The sequence below is a fragment of the Leptonotus elevatus genome, chromosome 1 (genome assembly GCF_054856555.1).
Source record: "Leptonotus elevatus isolate MCC_2025b chromosome 1, RoL_Lele_1.0, whole genome shotgun sequence".
In the NCBI taxonomy this organism is placed as follows: Eukaryota; Metazoa; Chordata; class Actinopteri; order Syngnathiformes; family Syngnathidae; genus Leptonotus; species Leptonotus elevatus.
In genome coordinates, this window is record NC_141239.1 from 20,283,031 (window position 1) to 20,307,608 (window position 24,578).

Below are 24,578 nucleotides of genomic sequence, written 5' to 3' on the forward strand. Positions count from 1 at the left end.
AGTATTATGAGATGGGGAGGAGAGGGATAGTCTAACGGAAAGGGTGTCAAACTGACTGAACAAAATGAGTCCAAACTCAAATTCCACAAAACCCAGGAAACAATGTTATCTACGGGTCAAAGCATTTAACACATCATAATGATTACCTGACAGGAAGTTGATCGATGTACGATTTGTTTGAATTCTGAAATGATTTTTCTTATGGGAAATAATGTATAAAGCAACAAACTGTCCCTATAATGAACCAATATTTCTAAGTCACAATTATTTTATACAAGCGGGAAAAAAATACTGTCAATGTTAAAAGGCACAAACGGTAGACTCTCATCACTCTGTGAACAGATTGGTCAAAAATAATCCAATTTGGGTTAAAAAAAGAAAAAGCGATCCACTACTTGGGTCAATTTGACCCAATTTGACTCAAATAAATCACAAAATGTACTAATTTGCCATAAAAAAACCCATAAAATTGGATTGTTTTGTACAAAATAAAGCAAAACATTTTTTTCATTTTATATATATATATATATATATATATATATATATATATATATATATATATATATAAAACTAAATTGGGTTGTTTTGAATGAAACATTCCCAGATATTGTGTCATTTTGTTTAAATCAACCCCCCAAAAATTGGGACATTTTGCAAAAAAACTAAAAATGTGGTCATAGTGGACAAAACAACCCAGAAAGGTGGGTCAAATTGCCCCAAATTTTGACTTCAATGACTCATGGTCTCATGTTACTCCACTCAAAATTCATTCACACGTCTTATTGGACCTTCCTTTTCACACATTGAACAGAAGAGTGTCATCTCCAAACTGTTCCCACAGAATTACAACACAGGAATACATGAATCGAGCCTTATTGCTAATAATTTGGTCCATGTAGTCTACTTTATGACGTGTGATTTATATCATTTACCCCTGACACAACTTGTTTATTGTTCTGCTCACTTAATTTATTTCCCAGAAGTGCTCACTGGCTGATGCTGTGGAAATTCAAGCTAATGCGTGGGATGTTTGACACAACAGAGGGAGCATCAAGACATGAACTTTGTGTCTCTATTCTTGTGCGTTTTATACATCACATTAAGATGTAATATTCTGACAAGCATAAAGGAGATATGATGCTTTTATTGTTCACAATTTCAAACAGTTTGCTGGTAACATATAACATGTCTGTGACATTATTTTGTCATGCCTCTCATTAGCTAATCGCAAAGTGTGCTAAAGTGCACAAAAAAATAAACAAAAGAAATCAGGACGCAAGGACGTGGCCTACGTAATAATGGGACAAAACACCAGGACTTTCTACACAAGGCTCAAAACCGAGATTATCTCCATTATTCCGGGATGCCGTGTCACCCTAAGAAGACAGTCAAGCTAGTGTAGCAATGCTGTGCATGATGGTAACACGCCGTAAACGTAGTGAGGACAACTAAAATATTCCAAGATGCATACGGTAATACTCGGACATCAGTACCTTGATATGGTTTTATCCTGAAGATGTTCGTGGCTGAGTTAACTCGATCATCTTCCTGACTGGTAGATGGATAGTTGGAGCACAGTTTAACTTAAAATTGCCATCACAAAATTTTGCCACCAACATCAACACGTCATTCTGAAATCATGTTCAAGTGCTAATTAAGGACGCTAAAAAAAAAACTCTAATTCTGCTGACATAATAGAATGTGGTGTCTGTTTCCAGCATTAGCGGCTAGTAGCTAGCAGCTAACCACGAAGCAAGTGCCATATATATCCTGGCATGATCCGTCTGACTACTTTTCAAAAGCAATTTAATAGGCGAAAATGACTCTGCACACTTTGATGTTGACAGCCTGACACGGTTGCAGTTGCTATTGCTTAATTTTTAACAAAACAGGCTTACTCAAATGTGCTATTTTAGCTGGTTAAATTGCTACTGTGGTTCTGATGTCACTTTGTCTCATCATCCAAAATCTCACTTACTAGGTTGTTTTTATAGAAGAAAATACAGTTTGTTGCTACGCAGTTTAAATGTTGATTATTTAAAAATGAAAACCAAAAAGTTGTTCATTATTGAGTGTAATGTGTTATTTTCTAATGTATTCATAATGGTTCTTTAAACCAAGAAAAACTATAGTTTTTTATTTATTTATTTTTTATCTTATCCAAATACTGAATTATTCAGTAGACTTTTCAGAAGGATAGCTGAATACCAAAATAATTGATAGCTGCCTATTTGGTTGTTTAAAAGGGAAGTCAACCTTTAACATTTCTTGACAATAATATTTTATATGTGACCTCACTAGTCTAAACATGACATTCTGATTAATATTACATTTGTGGAATATGAGTTATGAAGCAAAATCAAGCCATTTTTATCCATCTCAGGGGGCGGCCATTTTGTCACTTGCTGTCGACAATGAAGACCTAAATGTTGCTCAGGGCTCAGGCAATGACCAACCACAGCTCACCTGTTTTCTGAAGCTGTGCTGTGATTGGTTGTTACATGAGACCCGAGTAAATATGATGCCATTTTCACTCGGCAAGAAGTGACAAAATGGTTGCTTTCTGATATCGATGGAAGCTGTCGGATTTTGCTGCTTAACTCCTATTCCACAAACACAATATTAACCAGAATACTGTATTTAGACTAGTGGGGATGCATAGGCCTACTATAGTCAAGAAAAAGAAAATGGGTTAACTTTAATTTCACACTTATAGTAGACACTAAGCTATTTGTATACAAGCAATTAATACAATATTTTTTTTAGGTAATATGTCCTCTACAAAGAGGGCTATGATTGCCTGCTTTGATTGTAATTAGTGAAGTGAGAGGAATGATGGATGTGACAGCAGAAGAGAAAAAGGATTAGGGAAATTGAGAACAACTCTCCATCAGGTAATGTGTGTATTGTTCCCTCCCAGGCATGTGCTGGCAGTCTTGACTCATCTTATCTCTTGACACTGGAGGGGGGCATCCTCTTCTGCTTTTTCACAACATTCATCACAAACTCAGCAAAACACGGGAACGGGTACACCCCCCCCCCCCACTCTCCATCCTCCCCCAGGCCTGTAAGCTGGGAAGCAAGGAGGATGTCCTCGTATCTCTTCTTATTATCTAGCGCATGAATCACAGTGTGGGACATACCTGTGTGCGTGTACATGCGCACGTGTGCGTGTGCTGACCGATGCATTCTTGTGACTTCCTTGCGCTGCAGAAGAAATGGCGAGTGCTCCAAAGGTTTTTATGAGTATCCGTCACTCAACATGCTTCCTAATGATAAGGACTTTATGACTGTACTTACTTCGCATGAACCCCCAGGACACAAAGGAAAATTTAAATGTATAGGAAAACACCTACATGTTCAACTTTCCCTATAAAACTGGGAAGTCAACACAAAACATTTCTTCACAATAGTATGTTCTATGCAGGTCCACTAGTCTATTATTTATCTATTATTATTATTATATTTTTATATTAGTTTTAGATATTATTATATTATTATTATGTTGTTTATTATATTATATTTATTTTATGTTATTTTTTATTTACATTACATATTATTTGGGGTGTGAATTGCCTAGTACCTGGCGATTCGATTTGTATCACGATTCAAAGGTTAATTCATTAGTTTAAAACGATTAATCCCGATACAAATCTAAAAATGTATTATTGCGATTTTTTTTAACTCAAATTGAGAAAATACTCATCAGTAAACGTGTACATGTACACTGTAAGATTTGTATGAAAATGTATTTATCTGAAAATTCAGTTTTATAACTGAGCCACTGCATTTAACAAACAGGTTGCAGTCTGTTTCATGTTTGAACAGCACTGAAATAAAATATTATCGATTAATGTTCCATTAATATAACATTCTGCCATGCTTAATGTGTGAATTCGAACCCAAAGTAAGACGTTTTGTTGAATATTCCCATAAAAAAATAGATGTTTAAAAATTTGAGAATTGCACGCTGTAATATCGTGATATATTGCCGAATCGATTTTTTCTAACACACCTACATATTATATTATAACTATTACATTTATCGTTTTTATTGTACTATTATATCAGTTTGCCAGTTAATGTGGACTCAAAATGACATCACAGCTGTTCAGGGCTCAGGTAACAACCAATCACGGTTCACCTGTTTGGTCATGTGACAATCTCAAATTGGCCTGCAATTGGTCGTTACCTGAGCCCTGAGTAGCTGTGATCTCATTCGACAGCAAGTGGCAAAATGGCCGTCCCTGAGATGGAGAAAAACACTAAAACAACACAAAATCAATAACAATCTTGATTAGGGTTAGAACAGGCAAACCCCACAAAACTCTAAACCTAAGAACTGTAAGGCAGACACACACCAAAAAAAAAAAAAATCAACCCCTCGATGCCCTTTTGTTCAACTTTCCTCTGGAAAAACGCACAGTTTGAGGTCAAGAAATCAAAGATTCTTTGATGATGACTTTGCATCCAGGCAAATGATGACATCTGGTCACCCTGTTTAATCTCGCATTCAAAACAAACATGCAGTGTGCATACCACAGGGCACAAAACCCCCGTAATATTCCGTGTCATGTGTAATATACTGCCTGTAAAACATAAAATTGTCCTGTTGCTATTCATGCATCTCGGGCCTCCGCTGGCGAGCGTCTCTGAATCCAGCAGTCTGCTGTGATTAATGGGCCTTTTTAGCGCTATCGTCTAGACGTCAATTCCCAAAATACCTTGGGGCGCAAGGAAACATCATTGTTGTTACAGGACCACCACCTACCAACCCCCCTCCCACTTTCCATTTTAGTCTTTTGTTACTTTTCTGCCCCCAAAGTCCGAAATATAGTGCCTGTTTTGTTATTGACGATCCCATCAACTCATTTAGGACCAACGTATGAATTTGAACTTAACTCCGTGACCTGCCACTGATTTTTATGTGCGAGAGATTTCACTTGTAAAGTAAGCGTGTGACCCTCTCTAGAGGTTGGGTGCAAATTAAAGTGCTGACAAATGAGCTCGGACAGTTTTACAGCCCGAGCTTTTGCGATTCTCTGCTTATTTTGCAGCTTTTAGTGTTCTTTGAGGTTCTGACTACATGGGGTGCAGAATTTCAACAAAGTTTTCCCGGAAAATGTACCTCTAAAGTGACACAAACTTCGGCTGCTGGGTTTTGATCCTCCGTCATGCGTGACGTCCCACGAGATCTCAAATCAGCAACCGTTAAGGGATTATTTGTGCATGTGTGCTTTGGGTTTTCTTTGTTTTTTTGTTGACAACTGACTACTTCCTTTAAACTGTATGTGGATCTTGCTGGTTTGTTTGTTAGCAGGATTATTAAAAAAAATAAAAATTGCAAACATTTTGCTACGGTTCTCAAGCAAGTTTTGTTTTTAGTTTTTTTTATATATATAACATAAAAACAGTATTTTTCATATTCATGTTTCATATTTGTTCCATCCATAAAGCTTATAGGTGGTAAGCAAATTTAGTTTACACTGGTTTCACCTTGTTTAAAGAAGGGTTATTATAGTTTTGGAATTTTCGTTTTAGCTAGTTTTTATTTAGTTTTGAGTTTTGTTTCTTAAATTTTGTTAGTTTTTATTCATTTTCAGGGTGGTTCTGTTAGTTTGTATTAGGTTTAGGCTTAGTTTTAGTTAATTTCAGTATTAGTTTTAGTTTAGTTTTTTAACTGGCACATTATTTATTAAGCACCATGGTGAATGAAAATAATTATGCATTTCTTTCCTAGCCTTGCATTTTGGCTGAGTTAAATGAAAAAGCAGGCGAGCCGAACCATTGGACTAAAAATTCAAGCTTGCAAATTTGTCGCCAAGGAGCAACGTCATCTGAAGGTGCTTTTCTATTGGCTGATGCAAGATGACGTTACTTGTGTGCAACACACTTTCAAACGTGATTATTCCGGTTAATATCGAATTAAATGTACTTAAAATGAAGTTTGTTAGTTTTCGGGCATTTTAGTTTTTATTTGATTTCATTAACAAAATGTTTTTTTTGAATTTTAGTTTTTTCATTCTTTTTCATTAACTAAAATAACCTTGGTCTGAAGTCTAATTATCTTTCTGTCACCAAATAATTGTAATAGAAAACACCCTCAGTCCACCGGAACTCCCAGCGAGACATAGGTCTGCCAAATTCCCAAACACGGTAAACTAGACTTGCTCCGGTACGGAAATGAAGATGTGCCCGTTTTTACGCCGAACGCACGTGCGCCTGTCTACGAAAATAGGGCCCCTTAAAGTCTGGTATATTTGGCTAGTAGAAGTGCCCTGATGCACACTCAAGATTGATACTAATCCACAAAGTCAGCAAAGTTGTAGTAATGCAGCATTTTATGACAAATGGCATTAAAAAGCCACAAGCCCGAATAAGCAGCGTGAGCCATGAGGAATCTTGTCCAGGTCTGGCCCACTTCAAGTGGCCCAGTATGAATAGAAATGCTAGGAAAAATGTGGAAAAGAGACTTGCAGTAATGGAGTATTTGTGGATATAAATCTTCAGATTTATAATCAAGTCTACTAATCGTTGTCGTTGTGCCAACACATGACACAAATTGAAATTGCACGCTGTGATTTGGTGTGATCCCCCCCCCCCCCAAAAAAAGAAGGAGCAAATGACTTCATGTTAACCAGAAGATATCAAGCCTATAGAGCGCAGACAGGATTGTGACAGCCTACACCACATTGAACTGATGATGTCTAGCTGAGTGTCAGAACCTGACGAGGTCGTAGATGAGAGACAAAACGACAACCCGGTGACCGCAACCTGAATTACTGCATGATGAATTTGCTCTCCAAGCCAGCAGGGTTCAACTTGTCCCAAATCTCCCCGCAAGCACTTCACGGTTGCCAGAGGGGAAACAGAGCAACAGAGTGTAAGTCGTTGCCAAGAGTGGAATGGGCCTGGCTGTTTGTGAAGTCGAGGCGAGGGGCTTTGGAGCACCGTATATCTCCCTCCCTATCCCCCTTCCCTCTCTGAGGCCAGAGACGGCCACTTTCAGTGCACACATGGGAATTGGGGAATTCAGCCTGCACCCCTAAGAACATATTTTTCACCAAGACCTTTCTGTTCATAGACACACAATCGCTAATACTGGAAGGAATGTGTTTTTTATAAATAGGAATTGTCAAAAAAAGAGCGTCTTAATTCTTGTGTTGGGCGGGGAGGTTGGGAGTTTGGACTGCGTCAGCAAACAGACACTTAAAAGATCCTCGGGGAGATACTTTTATTTAAAAAAAAATTACGAAGACGTGCAATAAAAAGTATCACAACACCGCGGTCGTGTTTGAGCAAATATTGCGAGACAGCTCGGACTCACTAAACTGCATTCATTAGTCCATTAATCACCACAATGACGAATGTGAAACCTCTGCTTAGAGCAATCAGTCAGCCAGTCTTGCACGGCCATAAACAGGCTTACGGTAGGAGTTCATTTCTGTCCCTCAAGATGCAATATACACTAACGTACCTCTTAATGCTAATTAGTGAACTCCAAGGTGACTTTTAGGCCAAAATGTCGTAAAAGTCAAGTGCCAAGGGTGCAAAGACGCTACTAGCAACAAGCGATTGCGTAGCCTACTACACCAAGGTCACAAGCAGGTTATATTAAAAACAGACACTGTCGTGATCCACATGTGGAAGCCACGTCTGGATGCTATCAGAGCCGAAAACGCTGCTGCTTTTTATTATTAGAGTTAAGGAAGTTTACACAGCAGAAACCTCAAGCCATATTACCCAAATTGTGGTTCTGCTTTTGTTTTTGGTTGGCAACGCAAGCCAACCATCCAGTGCTATCAAACGTTGGACAAGCTTTTAATTGCGTGTGATTGATAACGATGCTCAGCGCTATTAATGGGATCATTGCTGAGGATTATCTTTGTGTGTGTATTTGACTCAAGTCTCACTTAATTTGATAAAAAAACATCTATTTGGAAGAGTTATGTAAATAATCATAAAAAGTCTAAATATGTGTTCTTGTCTGTTCCTATGTCCTTGTGATCTCGTGAAATGTCATCAGTTACAGCCCAAGGACTGTTCCAATTGAAAGTAAGGCATAAAGCAAGAACACATGGAATACTTGGATGTTGTTCTTGTCAGATAGCCTAAACGAAGGATGCATTGTTTGTTGCTTGTAATTGTTTGGCTTTAACGAAAACATCTCAAGATACATTTGAACAAGTACACAGCCGTTCCAGTTGACAAAGGGAATCACATTCTTAAAAACGCAGAGCTGTCAGAATTAATTAATTAATCGATTAATCGACAAGTAACCGATTTTCTACTACTTTATGAATCAATCGTTTGGAGCCATTTTTAAATTTAAATTTGTCCAAATCCTTCTGATTTCTGCATATCAACAGTAATTGTTCACTGATTTCTGAATCCTTCATGAAAGAAGACTGATTATCTTCATTTAAACAAAATAAGACATTTGCAAACATCAGTTTTTACTTTGAAAACAATGACCGAGCCGGTAACACAGTACATCAATCCCAATCATCAGTACATCAATCAATGTTTTTTTTATTTGGTATACATTATACTGTACCAATATGTTCTAAAATTAAGTGTGTAAAAATCTTTATTTTTAATTTTTAATGTAAAGTCACAGGGTATGTGCACGCACGAGTCAATACAGCGTGGCATTATGTGGAAAAAACGCTAAACTGAAATCATTCACTCCAGACATAATAAAACCATATGTTCGAACGTATTTGTAAACTCGTTTAAACGAGTTTACAAATATTTTGGAACGAGTTAGTCAAAAATATTTACACCACATTGGTAGTTACACACTTCTGTAGGTCACACTGCAATATGGTTGGATCTCGTAAAGAATTTCCCACAGGAAATACTGATGTAAATTAAATGACCGGTTGCTCAGACAAAATGTTAAGATCCTAAAATTGAATTTTATGATCATTTAATAATGATAAGTATGCTTTATAACCTTGAAGTCAACATTTGTATATGACCAAATAAAACCAAAAACAATTGTATGTAACCTAGCAATGGCCAAAGCGATACAACTTCCCAGCGTGCTTTGTGGTGCCCTTTTGTAAATAGTTAAAACATAACGTCTCATCAAATTCAACTTTTCAGGCATATTTTTCCAGAAAATTTTGCTCGAGCTCCAGATTGTACAGTTCTGGGGCAATTTCACTTGCGGTTAGTGTACTTTTCACAGACTGGCCAAGAGCATACTGTACACCTGTTTAGGTTTGTTTCATATGATTTTAGGGAATCATGTAAATCGCATTTAAAAGGCCATTATAGCGCTGAAAATGTAATTCACCAGCATGAATTTGAGACTATTCATTCCTCATTTAAGGTGTAAACATATCTCAACTATTCCAGATTAACTCCACAGATCCGATTACTCTCTCTAGACCCCCTTAAACGTCCCTCCACAGGCCAGTTCAGGAAACCTAGCCTAGTATCTCAAAAGTGTTTCTCTTAATGAGGTTTCATTTTAAGCCATTACAGTTTATTTCATTCCATTCTCAGATTACAGCAGCATGTGCTACAATGACGAGCGCTTGGCCGGCTCGCTTGCTGGATGTCTTGTGAAGCCCAAGGCCACATGCGACGAGAGCCGTCCATCAGTGATCGTTATTAGCGGAGACCACCAGTGAACCAGGGCCATTTGGTGGGCCGAATAACAACGCGCACGGGCGAAGCGAGGGACAGGAAGCGCAGCCAGACAGGCCGGTGCTGAGAAAGGCACTTTTCAGTAAGGGAGTTCTCAGTGGGGAAAAAAACAACATAGCGACAAGGCCTATCTGAGCTAAACACTCACGATGGATTCATTCCAAATATGGCGCTCAGCGGTGTTTTGGAAATAAAATGGCACATCCCGTAAAAGAAGCAGAGTGTCCCGTCTTTGGATAATGCCCAGAGGCGTCGTGAAAACGACTATGAAGGGATTCAACTGTCTCCCCCTCCTGTCGTCCAGGTGCTTGGTGTGGAGACAAAGCCGGTTTGACAGCAAACATTTGAGACCCCACGTGTTTTAACTGCCCATCAACATGGGAGGCTTTCACTTTAGGGCCGGGGGTTTATTGCGCGACAGCTTAAACGCAGCTCAGGTTTCACCAGAGACGGCTTCGCCGAGAAAGTAGAGTCCGGGAAACCGTTTATATCAAATTTGAAAAGTCGATCATGACAATCTTGAAGTCACAACTCATGGAAAGCTCAGTATTTGGCAGCATTCAACAATATGAAATGGACACTTAGAGACCACTATACAATATTAAGTCTGCCTCGACTATTGTATTGAAATGGAAAAAAAATATCTTGACTGTCAGAAAGGAATTCAGAGCAGAGTGTTTATTATTTTGATTGTAGTTTGCAACGATGTAGTACTATATTAAAAAATAACAAACTGATAGATGTTCTTAATATTTTAGGATTTTATTTCTTTTATTTTTTTCACCTCTTTGTGATTATGATGGATTTTTGTGTGTGTATAATGTGAATATTGCTGGTTGTTGGTGTGACTATAATTTCCCTCATAGGATGAATAAAGAGTCTGTCTATCTATCTATCCATCTATCCATCTATATAATCTATTTTATCGATCTAATCTATGTATCTGCTCAATAACCTAGTGGTAGAGTGCCCACGCTGAGATTTGGAGGTTGAGGGTTCAATCTCTGGCCGGGTCATACCAAAGACTATAAAAATGGGACCCAGTGCCGCCCTGCTTGACACTCAGCGTTAATGGTTGGAATTGGGGGGTTAGATCACCAAATGATTCCTGAGCGCGGCCACTGCTGCTGCTCACCGCTCCCTCAGGGGATGGGTCAAATGCGGAGAACGAATTTCGCCCCACTTAGGTGGGTGTGACAATCAGTGGTACTTTAACTTAACTTCAGTATCTATCTATCTTCCAGATAGCAAGCTAGCTAGCTCGGTATAGCTAGCAAGCTATCCAGCTAAATAATGATAGACAATTATAATAATGATAATAAATAGTAGAAAAGCAATTAGTCACGAGTCATTAGTGATTCGAAAATCTATCTATCTACCCTAAAATGGAATATTCAGTATTTTAGCAAAATCATTGAACTTTTAAAACCAATATTTATCATCTTTCGTCCTTTAGTTCCGGTGCATTTGAACAATTCAATTCATAAAAATAAATATATTAAAGAATTTGGTTTAGATTTGTTCAATTCCATTTTTTCAAAGTTGCATCAACTTAAAGGTGGTCGAGCACTAACTAACTAACTTACTAACTAACTGAAAACGGTGTGCTATTATTGATTTTGTATGGTTCTTACATAAGGAAAATGGGATTTAATCATTTATCTTTTAACAGGCATACATTTTGTACTTATATTGAAGCAGTCGTCCACACTTATTGACGCTTGTTGACTCACTCATTCACTCACTCATCTACCCACCCAGCTAATGACGTAAGGTTTTTACTAGTCGGACTGTTTGTGTCTCCTGTGCACAGTATTAGTATCTGGGCTAGAGCAAAAAAATAATAATAATAAAAAATCAGGAGAGGGTGTTTTTTGGCCCTGCTGGATTCTGGGAATTTTCGCCTTGTCCGAGGTTCTCAGCAGTTCTGTGTTCCCTCCTGGCAGAACTTCATAAGAGGACTCACGCAGCTCACATATTTCGGCTTCAAATGATCTAGAAAAACACGCTCCCGCTGGGTGGTAAAAAGTGGGCATGTACTATATGTGAACTTGTGAAGGCTTGGGCTTGTGTGTTTGTGTGCGTTTATGAGCTCTTGTGACTTTATTTGTCTACAGCTTGTGACCGTGTTGACTCTCGACTCCGGCGCATCAGATCCTGCTGATTTCTGAGCTGCGAAAATACCAAACGTGCTCGACTCTGATTATTTTCTCGATTAAATGAACCCAAACACGCTCTTTCACACTAGATGAAATTTAGAAGATTTCAAAAGGAGATTAAAAAGCTGTCGTAACCACAAATCAACTTGATCGTCATGAGAGAAAGTCCAGAGGCGTTCTCCATCCTGGTCCAACCCCGCAGCTCCTTTGTTTAAGGTCACTATAGGCCTTTGGGTCAGCGGCCAAACTAAAGCTTGGCGGAATTCAAATTTATCAGCGGAAAATGTGCAAAGTTGTACGAACGTCTCTGTGAGGCGGGTGTTGGGAGCTGAGCAGATTGCCGAAGCTTTGCAAGACCACCCCTAAAGCCTCCCCATGGGCCAGAAAACAACCTCACAGACCTCAACGTGGTGCTTTGGAGAACAAGAACCAAAAAAGCAAAGTCTGTGGGCAGAGGCAGAAACACAAGAAGCCTGTTTGACACCGCGAAAAGCTGCACAGACGGTTCTTTCCACCAGCAGAACTCTTCAGAGCTTCCTGGGCCCAATTTAGCTCTAGTCTCGGTCCAGTCATCATCCATTTTTTATTGGTGTCTGTCCTCATTGGGGTCACGGGTGAATTGGAGCTTATCCCAGCTGACTTTGGGCGAGAGGCACGGGACGCCATGGACAGGCCGCCAGCCAACTGCCTCAGGGCACGTGTACAAATGGACATTTTAGAGTCTTCAATGAAGCTAGCATCCATGTTTTTAGCGTATGGAAGGAAGCTGTAGGCCAGATCTGAGTTTAAACCTCAAAACTCTGAGGCAGACATATCACACCATGCTGCACTAACAGAATTTCTGTCTATATGAAATTCTTCTTATGCAAATTTAACCACTTCAAAGTCGCTACAGTAGAGGTATTTGGGCATCTGTAAAGACCATAAAATAATTTTAACTGACTTCATAAAGTCCACTGTGTGTATGTTGTAGATGGACTCATCACCTAACACAGATACCCCCCCGCTGCCACCTCGTAGACAGCTTCACCAAGCTATCAAGTGTCGCTTATCACTAATCCTTGCACCCAATCATACGCCAATCTAAAAACGATTGGGTAAAAAATAACCCAACTTTGAGTCAAGAAATTGATCTTTTAGTGTAAAACAACTCATAAATATTGTTCAGATCCTTTACTTGGGTCAAACAATTGCGTCATTTTGTATAAAACAACCCAGAGAGTTGAATCAAATTGACCCATGAAGTGCACCGGTCCATTTTTGATCCATAAAAACTGTTTTTAGAGTGTCAGATTCACAACAAGTCCAAGACACATGAAAGCAACAATGACCAACAGAGGGAGACAGAATAGGAAACCTGGTGATTTGCTTTTTAGTGCCCTGAGTTTCTTAGTTGAAAAATAAAAATAAAGGGGGAGGGGAAAATACATGGCTCAAGCTCTGCTCCTTAAAAGGGAGGCACAGTATGAACCTGAAAAAACCTCTGCACATACAACCAAAGCATAATAACCATAACGTTGAAAATAATAATGATATGGAAAATAATAAAGTGTATATTCTTACACTTGTTGGTCATGGAGTTTAACTGGCCTTTTTTCAACCCTGCCTAGAATATTTATAAATTATTTTTGCACTGCATCAATGTGACACTTCTTCTCAGTGTTTATTTACGGCACTAAAGCATGACTGCTTGAGCAAACAAGATTTTTTTTAAGACTTTTATGCCCCCGAAAAATCATGTACACGCAACACGTTTTTCAACTGTGTGGGACCTTCCCCATTCCCAAACAGCCAGGTGTTGCAAGAAAAATACAGGTGTCTGGAGAGCTGCGAGGGCTTACAAAAAGCCCAAAGAGGTGCCTCCGACTTACGTTGGGTATAATTATGCCCGCCTCACGCCTGACCACCTCCCACGGGTAAAAGTGGTAAGCCCTGTTGCGAAAACTGAGAGCATGAAGTCATTTCCTCCTCGCGGGGGCCATGAAGTCTCGCGACTGTGTGGCACGCCATTGTACCTTTCCCCTCGCATTTCTGGAGACAGTGATGTCACCGGTGTGACCTCAACCCTCCGAGCTAAGTGCTGTAAAGTACCAGCGAGGCTACACGCAGGTGACTTTGTAATAATATCCTGACTTTAAAAAAAAAAAAATATATATATATATATATATATATATATATATATATATATATATATAAATGCCCTCCCCCAAGGCCTGTATTTCCCTGATTGGAATAATTATGTGCTTAAGCTCGAGCTGCACTTTTTCTTCCTCCTGTGACTTTTTTAAGAACTAATTTGCAGCCAAGTTCGTTATGTTTTACGTGTGAATTAATTTGTTAATGTGGAAACTTCCGACCAACCAAAAGGGCTCTCTGTGTACATGCTCACCACAAGCATAGGAACAGCTAGTCATTCAAATGTGAAAATAAATGCTACTTTATCCTAAATACATATAATAAATAGATGTGGGAAGGCTTTGGCATTTTGTATGCATTTTTTGTTGTTTCTTGTGTATACTGTATACAGTAATATCAATGAACAGCGACGATTACAGTTACTAAGTTTTTTCATTTTTGGAAAAGAGAATCATCTGTTTGAGGAACGTTTATTGTTAGGAATGTTCGCTACCACTTTTTTTTTAGACCGATACTGATACTCAACTCTCGAGGAATCACTGATACCAGATACAGATAACACAAGTACATCAAATTCACCACCCCCCACCCAAAAAAAGAAAGAAAGACTATATTCTAATACCAATATGATATTTTTCCTTAAATTTGCATGAAATTAAAGGCAATTTTCTAATCCTCTAATTTAAAATTCCTGATTGCAAAATGGCCACTAGAGGCCACCGTTGTGACTACCGATACGTTAAAATAAGGCTGTATTAAACCTGGTATTGGTACTCGCCCATGGATGGCGTACTGGCCCAAAAAATGCATCTTGTCTACAAATAAGACACGTTACAACAGTCAGTTTGACAGCTTCTGAGGAAGGCGGCAGTCATCGCCGAAACTAGTCAAGGTAAAGCACAAGCTTTTTTTGTCTTTAAAAAAAAAAAACACAGGACGATACTTTGCGACTGATTGGAATTAGATTATTCGATTTTGACTACGTAGTCTTGATGAGCCAATTTAGTGACTCAGGTAGTCCTAGTTACGAACATCTGAGTTACGAACATTCGCAGATACGAACAAGGGCTGACTGGCGTCCATAAGTGCCTTATTTTGCTTGCAAGTGAATATTTTTTAAGTGTGCGCCACATCATACATTATGGTACTGTACTGTACTGTAGTTCCCCTCTCTGCCACAATCCCGCCAAGCAGCACCGCATCATTTGCGCCATTCAACTACCTCTCTGTCCGGCGGTGCACAGCACAGGAGCTACGGTCAGTGGCCACGGCGCACACACTCTTTATGCACCCAATATTGGCGCCGCACTGTGAGTACATTTCAGAGGCTCTCCTGGAGAATTATATAAATATATAATAAATTATATAAATTATTTATTTATATATTTAATTATATAAATCATTTTATTTATTTATATATATAAATAAATAAAATAAAACTCCATATACAGAATGTGCATAACCACATTCACAAACCAAATATAATTCAGAATAAATGTCCATAACTAAACAGAATTAATCACCAGTCAACTTGCCAGCCCCGCATACACGACCATAAATGACAATTTGTATCTATACTTAAATTCCTTAACATTTTGACACTATTTCAGTTCAACAGCAAGACCATCCCAGAGCTTTACGCCACAAACTGAGATACTTCTAAGACTTGTACGGACAGCAGGATGCTTTAGATTATATTCCCCACGAAAATTATAATTTCCTTGTCTATCCATGAAGATTTTCTGAAGATTTCTTGGGAGACGTTTATTACAGGCCTTAAACATAATCTGAGTTTAAATTTGTTTTTACTACATCCATGAATTTAAAAAAACGTGACTTCAAAAACAACAAATTGCTGTGGTCTCGATACCCTGCAAGATCTGCAATCCTTATTGCTCTTTTTTGTAATGTGCACATCTTTTGTAAAGTGCTTTTATAGGTATTCCACCAGACTTCAACACCATAAAACAGATATGGAGGTGCGTAATACAGAGTATATAATGCATGCTGATTTAAAGCGTTCATAGATTTACACAATATTTCAATATTTCTGGCTATTTTGGAGCACACATATTTCACATGGGGTTTCCAGCAGACACCCAAAAACTTGATTTCATAAACCCTTTCCACTTCCACATTGTCAATTTCCATCTTGATATCTGTACTTATTTTACGATTTCCAAATATCATAAACTTAGTTCAAAGATAGCTTATTTAAATCAAACCAATGTTTTAATTTATGCATTTCAATTTTGTCAACCTGTAAAAGCTGCTGCAAGCCCTCCCCAGAACATAAAATATCCGTGTCATCAGCAAAACCAACAAATTTCAATGAGTCAGAAACTTTACATATATCATTTGTATATAAAATAAGCAATTTGGGTCCCAAGACTGACCCCTGTGGAACACCACAGGTTATATTTAAACACTCAGACTTATGATCATCCAGCTGTACAAATGGTCTCCTATTACTAATGTAACTTCTTAACCAGTCAAGTGCCACCCCTCTAACACCATACCGCTTCATCTTTATAAGTAATATCTCGTGATTAATTGTATGAAATTATTTTTTTCAAATCAATGAAAATACCCACTACATATTTTTTGTTTTCTATACAGCCTGTTATCTCCTCTACTAAATCTATTAATGCCATGGAGGTTGATCTATTTGATCGAAAGCCACACTGACCTTCCATTAATAAATTATGTTTTTCAATGAAATTGACCAGTTTCATAACATACAGTTTTTCCAAAATCTTTGAGATTATTCATGAGAAGCAGCCCTCAGTCGTCTTCTTTATCAGCGTAGTAGCAAAACGTATAATATTTCTTCAGCTTTGAAATCACTAGAATCAGACTTGGCGGTCGGCATCTTGACCCGTCATACGGGCCAATCACATTCATGTGCACTTCACGGACAGTCAGAAAACATACTTTCCTGAGAACTTTACAATGTCTTCCACTTCAGGAGCCTCACATGAACTCAGTTCAATAACTCCTCCACCATTAAGCATATTTATTTTGTTTTTAATGCATCATGCTGTGTAAAAATGTAATGTGAGGAAAAATGGTTTAGATAATGGATGGATGATGTAATTTAATGTATTTATGCACTGTATATTAACTATATACTGTATATAATTTAATTCGTTTCATTCTTTATTTTTTTAAACATATTTTTATTATTTTATTTTATTTTAAAAATTCAAATTGTTTTTTTATTTTGAAGCAAAATTTTATGTGATCCGATTTACAAACAAATTTGACTTACAAACAACCTCTCGGAACCCATCTTGTCCGTAAGTTGAGGACTACCTATACTTTGCTACTACTTTGTTACTATAAGGACCCCTCCAGTGACAATAAAAAAAACATGGCTGTTCATACACGCCAATGACAACGTGTCCATTTTTATGCCGCCTGCACGGGCGCTTGTCTACGAAAATAAAGCTCTCGGTGTCCAGACTGCAATTGAATGCCGTTGAAAGCCACCACTGGCTAATCTTAACATTGTAGACTGGCGCGGAAATATCACTTGTAAGACATCCTGATCATGTAACAATAATTGCTCAGGATTTTTTTTTTCGTGCATCCGATAATCGGGTTTTTTGCTTTGATTGGAAGAGAAGTAATGTTCATGTTGTATCCTGTTTAACACCTTACGAACAGTAACTTTGCAAATATTTGTAATTACGTTTTTTTTTTGTTCTCAGCCAACAAATGCCGCCATCCAAATGTTCTATGCATATGCTGTGAGTTGCTGTAGCATATGATCATGTTTTTCCTATTGCACAATTTCAAACATAGGGACTTCCCAAGATGTTCCAAAATGTAATGATGCTATGCTATCATGTGTCAACAACACGGTCAAGGCTTAGGCACAAAAACACTTGGTGCGGTTTGGGTCCAAATTGGCATTTTCCTTGGGGGCAAAGGACGAATGTGGTTTTGAAAAAAGTCATCTTTCCTTAGAGTTTAGATCTGGAAGTGCTTTACGTGGCCGTCTCCTGTTGCAACACACGTCAAAATCACTCATAGCGAGCACTCTTCCACACATCCAACCTTCTCGACCCGCGTAAATACCGACGACGTCTGATTTCCTTCCATTGACACTTTGTTGGGTGGATGGTGTGCATTTTCACCGCTCTAAACCACCAACACATTGTATGTCAGCAGAAAAGTGTATGTTCGCTTCCTCCCTGGCCCTTTCTGAAAACAAATCCAAAAAAGAAAGAACCCACTGTTGGCCCGCACAGCTCCACGCGTACGTCATACCAGCGTCACTTGGAATCGACGCCCATTTCTGGCGAGGCTTGGCGGGAGCAAGCGCTCGGCAGTACGTGACCCCGCTGTAAATCACACTCTGAGTGGACTTATCAGCCGGGCCTGCTATTGCCATTATTTACAGTGGCTCCACTCGGCCTGAAGGGTGTAAAGTGCTGCTAATAAACGGTTTAGGGTTTCCTCATCTGCTCGGCAGCCACTTTACAAAAAAGATTGTCTTTACTGCTGATTGTTTATGAGGGTGCTGGACCCTTCTTCTAGCATGAACTCTGAATGGGGGAGGTTGGTGCCGAGCACTGCATTTAACACCTGCGCTATCTCATGAAATGCACATTTGCATGGATAATAATTTTTGTGGAAATTGTCGGAGAGCATCCCATAATTGTGGTCATAGTGGTGTAGAAGTCAGGGACAGACGGGAAAGAACAATTGTAAGATATCTTACTGGTGCTAATATTTTACAGGTGAAAAGATTAAGGATGAAAAGGGAGATGAGTGAGAGGTCCCAATACTCGCTTTTAGAGAAAAAGGCCAAAGGAGCGAGTGCGGGGAGGCTTGTTAATCACGGCCGCCTGGTTCATCAGCATCAGTGGATTCTGCCTGCAAGCTTGATTTAATGTGATCTGCGATCTCACTAAAATTCATTAAACAACATATATATATTAATTGCATGACTTCAATAGTTAACTCGCGATTAATTACAAATTTTATATCTGTTCTAAATGTGCAATAAAATGTGTTTTTTTCTTAAGTTGTCATACTCTTGTTAACATAAAAGTGGGGGGAAATATTAATCTAATAGAAGTATGGAAGGTCGGCTGTTCGATCCCCGCTCTCCCCAAGTCATGTGTCGTTGTGTCCTTGGGCAAGGCACTTCACACACATTGCCTCCAGTGCTACTAACACTGGTGTATGGAAGGTGCGAATGTTTGGCGGTGGTCGGAGGGGCCGTAGGCGCACACTGGCAGCTACGCTTCCGTCAACCTGCCCCAGGGCAGCTGTGGCTACTTAAGTAGCTTACTGCCACCACAGTGTGAATGTGTGAGTTCATGAATAATGTATCCATTACATTGTAAAGCGTCTTTGAGTGTCTAGAAAAGCGCTATATCGATATGTTGCATTATTTATATTTTTGTTATAAATTTGAGTTAACATTAAAATGATGAACTGTACTGTAAAAAAGTTGAGGTCATTTTTCTGCCACTAGATGGCATAATTGCATTTGTAAGACTTTGAAGACAGCTCAGTGCATTTTTGTGAGATTCTGCACATTTTTAAAGTAGTTGAATAGAATAGAATGCCAAACTTTACCCCAGTCTCCACAAATATATGCATTATTATTACATTTATTACTGCAAAATTTTGACGCGGACGTGTCTGCTGTGTTGCGACGAATTACCCCAGTACAGGCTTTCCAAGTAAGGGGCGGTCATTAATCGTGCGTTAATAAATATAAAATAAATTAGTGGCTCTAAAGGAAGTTTAAATTAACACACTAATTTTGACACCCCTAATATATGCATACATACATACTGTGGTTAATGTGTGTACATTATGAAGACTGTATGTAAAAAGTATGTATAAAGTTTCTGCTGACATGTAGACTGTGTGGCTTTGCATAAAAGCACACAAAAGAGCAATCCAGCGACTTTAAAACTTTAAATAACATTTCATTTCATAGCACTGCACATATACTGTCTATTACATGTTATTGTCCCTAAATGCACATAAGGTTCACTGATATTGTTTTACTTTGGTGATTTAGTGCAGTGAAACTGTCTGGGAAAGTGGGAGGTTCTGGGCCAAGTTAAATGAGTGAGATGGGATGCGCTGGCCCGGCCATCCTCCCTGCTGCCCTCAGTGGAACGATGCAGGCGCCTATCTGGCTCCCAATCAATCAGCTGCATCTCACTGCTCAGTGAACTGCAGTTCATCAGTTGCGACTGCAATGGGGGCGGCCTGAGACCCGCGGGTCGGAGGGTTTCGGGTCCCATGGAAAGTGCATAGGTGTCATTATTGATGGCTTTCTGGGCTGTTTTTACCAGCACTGGGTGAACCGTGTTAAAGATGTAAAACCTTCTTCTTGAGTTTTTTTTTTCCCCAATAGAAATGCATGGATTATCATTGTAAACTAGATCAGCTATAATAATGAATACATGCATTAAAAGTGGGTGAACCAGTGACTAATGTAAAAAGAAATTGCTTACATTAAAAGTGAGTTGTGGTGGTTACAATAACAAATCCCATTGAAATTCAAATTATAATGCTGATGTATATTTAATAAATAAATAAAAAAAGATGCTGAGACCTATTATAGTGTGATCTTAAAACTCAGTACAGTAGTTTTTAGTGCAAATAAATTCAAATAACATTGCTGATATTATATATACTCTAAATATTTCATAAACTTTTGAGGTACTCGTCATGGCTGACGTCAGCCGTAACCGATTAATTTACTGTTTTCGAGTGCTTAATATGTAGCTATTGTCTTTTCGTCCTTATCTCTAGCTGCTTATTAATTTGTAATACTTAATTTGCTGTTCATAAATAGTTGTCATAAAGTTTGAATTGCACTGTACCCCTAAGCATGTATTGTGATCTTTTGCGACTCGGCTTCACATTAGCAATTAGCATTAACTTCTCCATCTTGGTGGTGGTGCATTCTTAGAGACTTCTCGTTCGCCTTTACTTGTTAGAAGTCTAGTTTTTTGCTACTGCGGAAGAGGGGAATAGTTACTTAACAGGAGAGAATCTGCACCGTGTGGCTCTTAGCTGCTGGTGGGAAGCAAGTTAGGTTAGTGCCTAGCGTTCACGAGTCAAGAGACTCTGGCAGGATGGGTGACTGTATGACATGGACGCACCGTTGTTGTTGTTGGGGTTTTTTAACCAGCATGGAGCTGAGTGGTTAGTGTGACCCGTCCATGAGCAGCTGGGGGGATATGAGGGCTTTAAAAAAAAAAAAAAGGGAAAAAAAGAACTGAAGCTTTGACAATCACAAAATTGCATTTTGTGTGGCCACAATGTCTATCTAAAAACAATTAGCCCTTTAGCCCTAAAGCAGGGTAGCCAGGAGAAACACTAAACTAAAGTGAATGAACTGCTAGGAATAAATTAAAATTTAATGGAGCAAACATTTGAATTTGTATTCTAATTTAGGGCCTTGCTTTTGATTGTAATAAAAGGCAACTAGAGCTGCCACTGAACTGTAGCTACCACACTATGGCCACTTGCAAGCTAGCTTAGGTAGCTAGCTACTTAAAAGTGTTGATAGATAGCTTCCTGAAGCTATCTAAAGGCTTCAAAGCTAGATACATAAAATCTTAGATTGCTAGCTAGCTAGGTAGTTGTCTGCCGAACACAACCTTTTTCTAAGAAATCTGACCTAACCTAAATTATTATATGTATCACACTCGTATCTTAATGTTGTTAAGGGACACTCAGTTTGACACTGTTTTGTTCCACCACTGAAAAATAATGTATTGTATGTACTGGTAGAGAAGTTGCTGATCAGAGAAAGAAAGCGAGTGGTTGAAACTGTGTCAGAAAAGCACAGTCAACTCGTCTTTCTTCCCTCCGCATGTCTCCAACCCTTATGGCTCTCTAACCACATTTGTTACCGGCTTGATGGGCCGCCATGGAGTACAACATATTATTCTTCAGCCCTCCCAAAATAACCGCCTCCAGCCTACTGTTTTAAGTCTCTCAGCAGAGGGAGTGCTGGAGGCGGGCGGGTGGTGGCGAAGGAGGGGGGTGGGAGACTGAAAGATGTCTCCGCGGCTCTCAGAGGAGGAGATCAAAGTGGATCGTTCCTTCAAGCCTGTGGCACCATGAGGGTCCGAGCGAGAACCCTCGCTGCTCAAGATGTTGTAACACGGATGATTGGTGGCGGCGTGACACTTTGAACATACGCCGTACAAAGAGAGAACCCAGCTGAGCGAGAAGCTTTAAACTTTTTTAAGAGGGTGGGGGGTCAATATGCATGATGTGGCTCGGGGGCGGTCCTCCACCACTCCCGGCCTGAGACGTGAAGAGATATCACATTGTTGGCCCGTCCCCGTTTTTATGCACGTCGCGGGAATAAAGGACAACAAATAGTGTGGGAGGCTGCGCGCATGCTTGTCATATTTTCCCCGTGTGGAACAGCCAAGTCTGGGACATGTTTTTCAACAGCCCAATGACATATTTGGATTGCCCACAAATGTTATTTGATCCAATTTTGCACTCTGAACACATTTGTTGAAATGTCTACAAAGGCAGGCTGTGATATAATAATTTCCCTATAATCAGGTTTTGTTAAAAATGCATGTCAGATGTGTGTTATATTATACTTGTATATTATTATTATTATTATTGTAATAATAAATATTATTATTATTATTATTGGAATAACCTGGTCAAGTACTTGTACCAGGAGTGACCTCGGTCCATTTATTACAAAGTGCTTTATATTTGTAAAGTTATAAATCAGAGATTTTTGATTGGTAAAAAAACCCCAAAAAAAAGTATTTATTACTTGTACCTATTCAATATTAATTCATGTTTGTAGATGGCATTTTGCATTTAATATAGTAAGGATGTAAGACACTTGTCATACAAACCTATATATTTTATTGATGTTACCATGTGCTGAATTTTTTTTTTGAGTTTTTTTTTTTATTCTATTAATTGTCATTTATTTTAAAATTATATTTATAATTCCATTTATAGTTGTAATGTTATAGCACTGTAATATTCATTTCTTTGATTGTATTTACAGTATGTATAACTGTTTCCAGTACTGTATTACCATCAAATTTGTGATTTCACTGGGCTGGGACAAATAAGCAACGTAATCAGTCAATCAATCAGTGTTATTTATTTTAATTTGAGGAAATCATTGTGAATATTTACAATATTGTACACTATATGTAAACGGTGATTGGCCCACTTTCCCACTGTGACTTCTGTTCACAGCTTCACATTTTCATTTCGTTTATTCGCACATAGAAGAAAAAAAAGTGAATTATTGAAAACGTTTTTGTGCAGGAGAGATCAGGAAACCTATATCAAGTTCATGAAAAGATCTCACCTCACAATCTTCATATTCAGTATACATATTCAATACAAAAACAAATATTTAAAAAATGAATGAAACACACTTAGTACATTAAAAACATTCAAGAAAATATAAATATAAACAACAATATATCTGTTACTACAACTCTGTTATTAGGCCGGTGTGCGTTATGGTTTAGTGACTTCCGCTTAGTAAACATATTTTGAGTTTGATTTTGAAGTTATTTAGTGATGTTGACTGAGCTGATATTTGGATATATTTGTTCCATATCTGGGCCCCGCTATATTTTATTGAGAACTGACAGAGACCCGTATGGCACAATGGGAGATGTAAGTGATTTGCACATCTTGTATTGAGATTATGAATCTCACACCTAAGAAAAAAAGGTATATGCGTGGACTGAAACAGGACTGTGTAAATAAGCATACATAGTCTATATTAATTTATGTTTAAAAAAAAATTGTTAGGAAATTTAACTGTTTAAAAAAGCAAAGTCACTTAAATTTAGAATAATAAAGACCAGTTAATTATTCTCACATGAAACCTTTTTTCCGTTTTTTACTCTTTCACAAAATCATCCGTGTGCCACTATTAAAACACACCCCGAGCGGCAGCCCAACCAATCCGTGGCGCTGCTGTAACAATTGACACGTTCTCAAGATGGCTCAATCGCATGACCAGTACCTGAAGAGGTGACCATTGACAGAGCAGGAAGACACCACAAGCCCAAGTTACGGTGAAGTGAAAGAATACATGTTGCCTGACCATTTTTGCCCTGCGACTGACTGGCGACCAGTCTCGCCAGGGTGGACGGATGGATGGACTTTTGAGTGCAAAACGCTTGACTGCTTGAAGCCAGTAGTGTTGAACTCTCCTATGCGTGAGTGATAAAGCACTGCAGTGAGCTTTCATTGCCAGGGTGACTTTGTTCTGGGAGAGTGAACATGACCTCCTCACAGACTCAATAATTTCACTACCGCACACGCATCCACGGAACTGTAGTAGAGAAGAAAAAAATAGTTTTTATAGTGTATAGTATAAGAAACGACCAGGCAAGAACAAGTCATGTGTCCGACCTCTGTGATGGAACAACATATTTGAATGTAAGTTTGCACATTTGCTGTGTTTGTGTCATAAATTAACAGAGCCGTGCATGTTGTTTTTGCTATATAAGGCTGTATGTGTGTGAACCGCTGCTCCTTGAGTCACAACCTGGGAATTCTGAGATCGTGTCAGGACTCTGCACAAAGTCATAAAGGCGGACGTCAGCTCTCCAGATAGGG

The 24,578-nt window shown here is 38.7% G+C and overlaps 1 long non-coding RNA gene across 2 annotated transcripts in view; it reads left to right on the top strand.

Annotated features, from left to right (window-relative positions):
• Positions 1-5,372, top strand: part of LOC147181191 (uncharacterized) — a 60,770-nt gene extending 55,398 nt beyond the window's left edge. For both annotated transcript variants that reach the window (XR_015096686.1, XR_015096689.1), the window contains exon 5: positions 5,058-5,372. This is a non-coding gene — a long non-coding RNA (uncharacterized LOC147181191). The remainder of the gene's footprint in view (positions 1-5,057) is intronic.
• The last annotated feature ends 19,206 nt before the right edge of the window (positions 5,373-24,578 follow it).